General features: G+C 45.9%; 1 long non-coding RNA gene across 2 annotated transcripts in view; it reads left to right on the plus strand.

The window, feature by feature from the left end:
• The window catches only part of LOC118890702, a 99747-nt gene extending 96972 nt beyond the window's left edge, over positions 1 to 2775 (plus strand). For both annotated transcript variants that reach the window (XR_005018810.1, XR_005018811.1), the window contains exon 2: positions 2529 to 2775. This is a non-coding gene — a long non-coding RNA (uncharacterized LOC118890702). The remainder of the gene's footprint in view (positions 1 to 2528) is intronic.
• Positions 2776 to 9208: the final 6433 nt, after the last annotated feature.

Raw genomic sequence — 9208 nt, forward strand, 5'->3', positions numbered from 1 at the left:
TAAATAAGTAATTTATGTATAGTTCCGACCAGTAAATCCGTACGTGTTCTTTTATCTCAGCAACTCACATTGCCTGGCACATAGCAGGTATTCAATAAATATTTGTTGAATGAATGTCTACTGAATGAAATCTTTCATAAAGATACTTCCAGCATGAACATGAGGACGTAAAACTGAAAATGTGGAATTACCGTGCTCTCACTTCGGTGTATGATTCACAGGCCCAGGTGGCTCTGTGCATGTTTTGCGGGAGAAGCGCCGTTCTGTAACGACTGCAGTCTGGGAGAATGGACTGGACTCTGAGGAGCTGGAGCCAATCATCTGGCGCAGAGTCTGAGAAAGCCCTGCTCTCCTGCCCACGGCAGTGCTGAGCTTCTCTGGCGAGCAGCGTGGATGGCCGAAGTTCTTGGTCTTCTCTGGTTGTGTGCACACAGCCTATGTTACTCCTGCCTGTTTTGTGTCACCAGAGCCCTGGGGATGGCAAGCAATCTGCCCAGAAGTATAAAACCATCCTTTCACTGAGAGAAATTTCAGAATGCGAAGGTACCTTGAGATGACTGGCGATCTCAGAAAAGATAGCCAGAAACGGCACAATATGAAACAAAAGGGTTCTCCGAGATTTGGCGTCCTGGATCACTGACTTCTCTCCATCAGAGAGAGCTCCATTTCCCATAAGCTGTTGCCTCTACACAGATGCTCAGCACAGACCTCAACACAGATGCTCCTCCCTGTCCTCAGAGTTTGCAAAGCTCAGTCCCACAAGGAAAGTTTCTGTCCTACAGGTGGGCATGAGAATGTGAGGTGCAAGCACAGAGTGGGATAAAGGAGGCTACAGTGAGTGGGAGAAAGAAAGAGGGAGTGGGGATCCAGGGAGCCCGAGACTCCATTCTGAGTCTTTCTGAGTGACCTTGATCAAGTCACTGAACTCACGTATTCACTCGGGGAACATTCGAGTGCTCCCTGTGTCCTAGAGCAGCACTGTCGGAGAGAAATCTAAAGGAAGTCACACATGTAATTTAAAATTTTCTAGCTGTGACTATAGGAAAGTGAAAAGAAGAGGTGACATTAATGTCAACATATTTTACTTAACCCAGTATGTTCAAAATATTACCATTGTATTGCGCAATCAATATAAAAATTATTTGTGATATTTTTTCGTCCTTTTTTCTATATTAAGTCTTCAAAATCTGGTATATGTCTTATATTAGGGCACCTCTCAATTCAGATGCTACGTTCTCATTGGAAGTAGTCAATCTATATCTAGATTTCATAAAATTTACAGTTGGAAAAGTAGATTCACATTCCTGAATTGTTCCAAGCATACTTAAAACTTTTCCAGTAACTGAATTCAGTTTTAAATTTAAATTAATTAGAGTCTAATATAATTAAACATTCAGTTCCTCCATCTCATTTCAAACTAGCCATGTTTCAAATGTGTAGCTAGTGGCTACTGTATTGGACTACAGAGTTCTGGAGTTCAGGGTGCAGACTTGTTTGACATTGAATCCTGTCCTCTAGATTTCAATCCAGTAGGGAATTCAGGCAAAAAAACCCCCTAACAATTACAGTATGAGAAGCCCTGCTATCTAAAGCAGTTGGGTCTAGAGACTGGCTGGTTCCATTGTAGCCAGTCTAGTAAAGGAGGGAGTTGTGAGAGTGTTACCTAACTTTAACATTTCTTAAATTTAAAACATATGAAAGTACATTCATTCAGCAATTTTATGGGGTATGGTCAAGAGGTTTTCTCTGAATAAGGGTTTGCTGCTTGGAGTTTTGAGTTACCACCCCTCTTGTATAAGTCAGATCTATCGTGCAAGAACAATAATTTTTGACAAGTGGGAAAAAATTCAGAGTTGTGAATGAAGGCCAAGGTCAAAGGCTGGCTGTAGCAAAGCAAGAAGCTGGCCGTAGCCACTGGAGCAGACACTTGGGCAGAGACCCTTAATGCTGCTGAATGACTGTCTGTTTATACACCATCTTCACTCCCTTCTCTGCCAAAGAGAACTCTGGGTCTATTCAGAAAGTGAGCAGAGATCTCTAAATCTCACGGAAGATGGGCATCTACCCCAGACCAAGGAGATGAATCATGAGTGGCTTAAATCTTTGCCAGTAATTGGCTACAGAGGTAGGCATATGGTTCAGTTCTGGCCAAGGAGATTTCAGGGAAAATCTGCTGAAGAGCTTCTATCAAAGACTTTTTTCTTGGAAAGATGAAGCCTCAGGAGGAGAACAACCTTGGCCCTTGCCCCTTTCTTCACGCTTGGAATGAAGTTCTGTGGGAGTCACAGCTGTCATCGTGTGACCATAGGGAAATTAGCCTAAGGACATGCAAAACAATTTCACTGAGGATGGCAGAGTAAGAAAAAAAAAAACCTTGGGCCCCTCAGGGTATATGTGGGGAGCTATAGCAACTGTGGACCTCTTGTTTTGTGTGATAATTAAACATCTTTATTATTGAAGCCACTGTTAATCAAGCATCCTGTTATTGGAAGCTGAACACATTCTAAACATATATTCTTGTTCTCCAGGTCACAGAACGTGCTTTCCAGGTGTGTACCATGGTGAAGATACCATACAGCCTCTGAAACACACACGCCCGACCGATCACCCCAACAACCAGATAGCAGGTGTTCGCCATTGAGTCTTCTTCGCCTTCTCTTATTCTAGGTCTTGGAAGATAGTAAAGATGTCCTTTGTTGATTTTAACCTGAGACAGCTCTTCTATAGTTTGTCATATATCATGAGAACTCAGTAAATCATCACTAAGCATAAGGATTCCGCTTTTCCTTTATCATTTTACCTATTCATCAAGGTCCCTTGAGGCTCACCTTCTCCAGGAAACCTCTGTGATTCCATCCAACCCCCAGGGATGCTCCCTTATGAGGACTTACAGTACTTATTCAATAGATAATTATATTCTCTTGCAGCACCTTTTTTTTTTTAATCTTAAATTTATATGCATCTAGCTATCTTAAGGGCATGCACTAGGTGTTATACTTCTTTGTATCTCTCGTAGCATCTAGTACCAGGCAGGCACTTGGCTGGTGTTCAGAAAAAAATCTGTAAAATAGGTCAGTGAAAGAACAAAAGAGCAAAGCCAGGTATCCTCACTTTGTTGATCATGGAGTGGTACAGTAATTACCTTAAATAGTGTAAGCCGGTTGTGAATTGATGGTCTAGATGGTTATTATTACATTTTACACAGATCTGATTCTTATACAGATTCTTACATTTAACTCAGATATTTGACTTAATATTTATCCCTATTTCTTAAGGCCTTTGCCAATTTTGTATTCATGATATTCTTAACTTTTGACTGATGCTCTGATTTTTTCCACTATATTTCTTTTACTCATATTGCAAAGAACTTATTCTAAACCTCTTTCCACTCCTTTCTTGAAACTCTCTCCTCTCACATTTCTGCCACCCAGGGCATCCTTCAAATATTCCTTTTGGGGACTTCCCTGGTGGCACAGTGGTTAAGAATCCCCCTGCCAATGCAGGGGACACAGGTTCAATCCCTGGTCCAGGAAGATCCCACATGCCGCGGAGCAACTAAGCCCGTGCGCCACAACTACTGAGCCCGTGTGCCACAACTACTGAGCCCGTGCACCACAACTACTGAGCCTGTGCTCTAGAGCCCACGAGCCACAACTACTGAGCCCACATGCCACAACTACTGAAGCCCGCACACGCTAGGGCCTGTGTGCCACAACTACTGAGCCTGCGTGCCACAACTACTGAAGCCCGTGCACCTAGAGCCCGTGCTCCACAACAAGAGAAGCCACCACAATAAGAAGCCTGTGCACCGCAGTGAAGAGTAGCCCCCGCTCGCCACAACTAGAGAAAGCCCGTGTGCAGCAACAAAGACCCAACACAGCCAAAAAAATAATAAATAAAATAAATAAATAAATAAATTTTTTTAAATTATTAAAAAAAAATTTTCCTTGTGAACTGTGTTCCACCACCCCGTCCACCTCCCAAACTTGACAGCCTCTGAAGGCCTGGACAGAGAGGGAAAGCCCGACTATAACACCTGGTGTTAGGTCAAAATGGGACCAAAATTAGTGTGGGATGTTCTGCCTGAAGAATCAAGAATTGAAACAGCCTAAATCCCCAGGGCGTGCTGACGGTACAAACACAGGAAGCCAAGGGCCAGTGCTAGTTTCTAGAGGCAAACAGAAAGGTCAAATTTCAGCAGCTCTGCTGAAGCTGGAAAGAAGTAGAAGCAAGCTAGAAATGGAGCAAAGAGGGTCCTGGGCATTTCAAAGAGAGCCTGGAGGGGCCTCATTTCCCATTATCAATCAGAAGCCTCACGCTACACACAGAAGAATGAGGGGACACTTCCTTTTCATCTTTTTCCTTTCCCAGCCTCACATCTTTTAGAGGTAACTTTGTCTGGCTATTCTATTTATTAAACAATGTTTATTCCCTCCATACCCTCTGATGATTGGGTTGTACCAGAGTCGGCAGGCCACTTGCCAGGCTGCCTGCACATTTGCAATTGAAGGACACTGTCACTTTGGACACGTCCAAGGACTTCAGTAGGACAGTGTTTTCCCGAGGCTGCCTGCCTTCTGGAGAGCCTCTTACATGCCTTCTCTCAACAGGAAATAGGCAAGGAGGGGGAAACAAAAAAGGGAGAAAGGCGATAAAATGTGGACAGCAAAATGCTCATGTGAGAGACTGCTTAGAAAAACAAACAGATCCGTATCTGATCCTAGAACAGCAGCAATGTCCAGAGGGCAGCCAGAAGCCCAGCGGAGCAAGTAAAAGATAACAGACAGCAAGCAGCCAGCAGCAACTGACAGGTCTCTCAGAGCAGGCAGGGGGGACGTCTGAGCAATTATACAGGGATGAGGCTGAGACCCACAGAGCAGGGAAAGAGAACAAGGCCAACGAAGACTCAGGGGTAAATGGGGGCATCGGAGGGAAATATGAACAAAGCTTCCTATTTGCCATAAGATGCCGGATAAAGAAAGTTCCAGATCAAAAAGATAGATTGGGTCCTCTAGGAGGAAGGGAGGGGGAGGAAGGGAGGAGGATGGGAATGGATTTTCTAGTACAGTTGCTTAGAAAACTTCTGATTTTTTTCCTCTTTACGATGACGAGCTCAAAATGAGATCACTGGGGACATTGTCACAGCAGCCCACAGCTGCCATAGTAAAAGGGCAAGGGCTTCAGAAGTGCAAAGTCACTGCCTTGACTCACTGAGGGGACTCCCTGAGGTGTTAGATATCTATTGCTGGTGGCCCCAGATTGGGCCACTGGCTGCAGTGACAGAGCAATGAGGCAGGCACAAGGGGAGAACTCTGGTTCCCGAATGCAGCCAGGAGGACCTTGATCTATGCGACAAGTTTTCACTGCTTAGGAAGACGGTCGGTCTAGGGGTAGAGAGGGCTCTGCTCAAAGTCAGGCTCTGCAGGACATTGCGACTGATCTGATGGGATAAGATAAAATAATATCGTCTGTGTATGTGTGACAGTGACTCTCCTTATTTGTACCAGGAAGCCTCTGTAAGAGCATGGGTCTGTTTAGGTATGCAATGCTCAGCACTTCTTTGGCGTGTAGCCTCCCTTGACCTTCTGCCACATCCTCTGGCCGGGTTCCAAACCTGGATGGTTTCCACGATCCATTTTCTCCACCTTGCCCTGGATCCCTGAGCCTACCATGTGACCTGGCCTGCCATATGTCCATCTGCCTCGCAGACATCCTGCCATCCTTCTAAAGATTTCTGTTTCTGAGCACACTTGCCACCAACTTTCTTCACTCCCTGCCTTTAATAAAAAGGAATTCCTGATACTTGCAGCCCCTCTCCTCCAACACACACGCCATTGGGTCCTTTCCTTGTCTCTGGCCTTCGTTCATCTTCCTGTATCATCTCCCAGTTGCATTCCTCTCCACAACGGCTGTGAATCTTTTCTTTCCTCCAGCCCCAGCCTCACTTTCACCCCCGTTCCTGCTCTAGTCAGCAAATGACGTCATCTCTACTTAAGGAATTAGGTCATCTGACATCCTCTCCTTTCCAGAGTCCTGTGACTCTCCTCCTTGTCTTCCCGTGGTTCCTGGCCACATAAACTCCTCCACTGTAGCCAGGATCCCACCCGTGCCCGTCTCCTCCTGACCCTTCCATGGTCACTCATTCTCCCAAACTCCTACATTCCTCATCATTCCCTTTAACCCTCTTCTCCTCTTTTGCATGAAAAAAAGGTTTTCCACCCTAGCTGTACTTCAGATCACCCGAACCACCTTAAAAAAGTGTAGATATATCCAAAAGAATTGAAAACAGGATCTTGAAGAGATATTTGTACACCTATGTTCATAACAGCATTATTCACAATAGTAAAGGTCAAAGCAACCTAAGAGTCCATCTACAGCTGAGTGGACAAACAAAATGTGCTATATGCATACAATGGCATATTACTCAGCCTTAGAAAGGAAGGAAATTCTGACATAAGCTGTATAACATGGATGGACCTTGAGGATATTATACTAAGTGAAATAAGCCAGTCACAGAAGGACAAATACTGTATGAATCTGCTTATATGAGGTACTTAGAATAGTCAAAGTCATAGAGACGGAAAGTAGAATGGTGGTTGTCAGGGGAAGGGGGGAGGGGGAAATGGAGAGTTATTGTTCAACGGGTATTGAGTTTTAGTTTCGCAAGATGAAAGGAGTTCTGGAGATGGCTGGGGGTGATGGTTGCACAACAATGTGAATGTACTTAATGCCACAGAGCTGTACACTTAAAAATGGTTAAAATGGTAAATTTTATGTTATGTATATTTCACCACAATTTAAAAAAAATAATAATAAAAGGAAGGATGCCCTTTCTCCAGCCCAGATGCCCGATGTCAGAATCTCCAGGTGGAGAACACTTCTCATTCATCCAACAGACAGTGACTCTGTGCCAGGCACCGCGCTAGGGGCTGCGAGTCCAGACACGCCTCACACACCACCCCTCCTTACAGAGCTCTCGGCCCATTGAAGTGAATTCGTGCGGGACGGGCAGATGCAAAACGTGCGTGGGAGATGAGAGGGCAGCTCTCAACCCTGGGGTAGGAGGGTGGAGGTGAGCAGAAGTATTCTGGGAGGCAGCACTGAGTTACCTCCACTTCCTTACACCCAACCCCCCTTTCACTCACTCCCTGCAATTGGACTGTCTGCTCACTCTGCTAAAACCTTTCACAGGTTTAAATGCCCCGGGAACTTCTCGCCCCGTCCCTCATGTATGCACTCACGTTTTTGAAGGTTTATGATGAGCTCCTAACTGACAAACACTGGCATATTCCACGTGGAATGATCTCTGGATCACGCCATGGGTTTGCCCAGGCACTCGGGAACAGATCTTTCCCCCCCGCCGTCCCCCGCCGCTTCCTGTTAGGTTGGGGCCGTGCACCTGGGCTCTGGTAAATGGGGTATAAGAAGAAGTGACGCCAGCCACTCCGAAGTCAGACCCTCAAAAATCCCCCCACCCCACCTTTCTTGGCATCACCAGCAACTCCTGCTTTACGTGGGCAAACCACACCACCCGCCTTGCTGTGAGTGAAAAACAAACCTTTATGGGGTTAAACCAACTGAGAATTGGGGATTTTTCTGTGCAGCTGCTGGCTTTAAATACCTTGATAGTTCTCCGTTTCTGTTCATTAAGTTCAGTCAACACTTTTCTAGACTGTTGTAGCAGGCAGGCAGCTATGAGTCTTCTCACTAGTCTTATTTTCTCTTCAGGATACAACTGGGGACCATCCTCTTGACATTTGCTCTCCGAGTCTTGGTCACAGGGCTTTCTGCTGGGTTTCCTCTTATTTCCATGGTCTCCTTCGTTCTCCTCCTCTCTTTGCTCAAGATGAAGGCCTTTCCCAAGCGATTTGCCCTCGGTGTCTCTTCCTGTCTAACTCAGTGTGTCAGTTGAAGGAGAGGGAGCAGGAGCAGGTGGGGAGAGCCTCGTAGCACATAGCACGATGCAGATCTGACACCTGTAAAAGCAGAGAGGAAGGAAGGAGGACCGGGCTGCCTGCTGTGCAGCTCTGAGCTCTGGAGGATTTGTTGGAGGATTGCTGTGTTGGGCAGGAATGTCCTGGCTGTAGTGCCTTTGCCATACTCTGACAGTAGCAGGGAGCAGCCCGGGGAATGTCACCTCCATGTGACTGCTGCGTGCACCCCCGGGGGACAGGGATGCAGCAGCTGGGAGCTGTCAGCTGTGTTATCCTCACATCCTGTTCTCTTGGAGGGAGATCCGAGGGTGCGCTCCCTTGGCTGCTACATCCTCTACTCTCTCTGTCCCTCCCCTTGGAGGCTCCCTGGTTCTGGCAGGTCCACTAGCACTTGACATTCTGCGAGGGTTAAGTGCAAGACTCAGACCGTCTGTGAGAGCATAATTTGGATACGTGGCTCAGTGCAAACTTGGTCTTCTCTGTGAGGCCATTCTCCCCCATGCAACCCCTTCCATAACACTTGTGCACCCACTGCCATCTCAGCACTTGTCAAATTGCTTTTAAAAAAAAATTTAAGTCTATTTTCCCCAATGGTTTGCGAGCATGACACATATTTGTCTTTGCATCTCTATAGCTTGATACTTGATGAGACATACAATAGGTGCTCAATTGTTTGTTGGATGAATTATATACAGAACTGATAACTGGGCTGACAACGTAAAGTGTGGAAAACTGAATAAGCTGGGAGCAAGGAGTTGTGTTCCACTCCTAGCTCCAACAGTACTAGCTCTGTGGACTTGGGCAAGTTGCTTAACATCTTTGACCCTCATTGTCTTGTCTATCAAAAGGAAGTGACCTTAATTAAGCACCCACTTTAAAGTAGGCATTTCACACGTGGTAACGCACTTAATGGGAGTTATCTGCCCACCCCAAGGATAAGGTTATCGTGAGCATTAGCAAATACCTGGGGTGTGAAAGCGCTAGGCAAACTCTAAAGCTCTGTGAAAATGTAAGCTATAGTTTTACCACTTTTGGGCACACAAATCCCAAATCTTTATTTCTCCCCTAGCCTGTGTCCGGAGTTCCAGGCTGGCACACCAGATTAAAGACACCCCTTGCTCACAGAAACTGACCGGCAAATGTCTTATTTCAGTATTGAGTTCTCTCCATATTGGACCCTAACCATGTTTTCTGGCCTCACTTTACACTACTTCCCTGTAAGGCAGACCCTTTGCAGGGGTCAAAAGGGCCTAGTTTCACGAGCAAGTCTGCTC

Source organism: Balaenoptera musculus, chromosome 1 (genome assembly GCF_009873245.2).
Source record: "Balaenoptera musculus isolate JJ_BM4_2016_0621 chromosome 1, mBalMus1.pri.v3, whole genome shotgun sequence".
Lineage (NCBI taxonomy): Eukaryota > Metazoa > Chordata > Mammalia > Artiodactyla > Balaenopteridae > Balaenoptera > Balaenoptera musculus.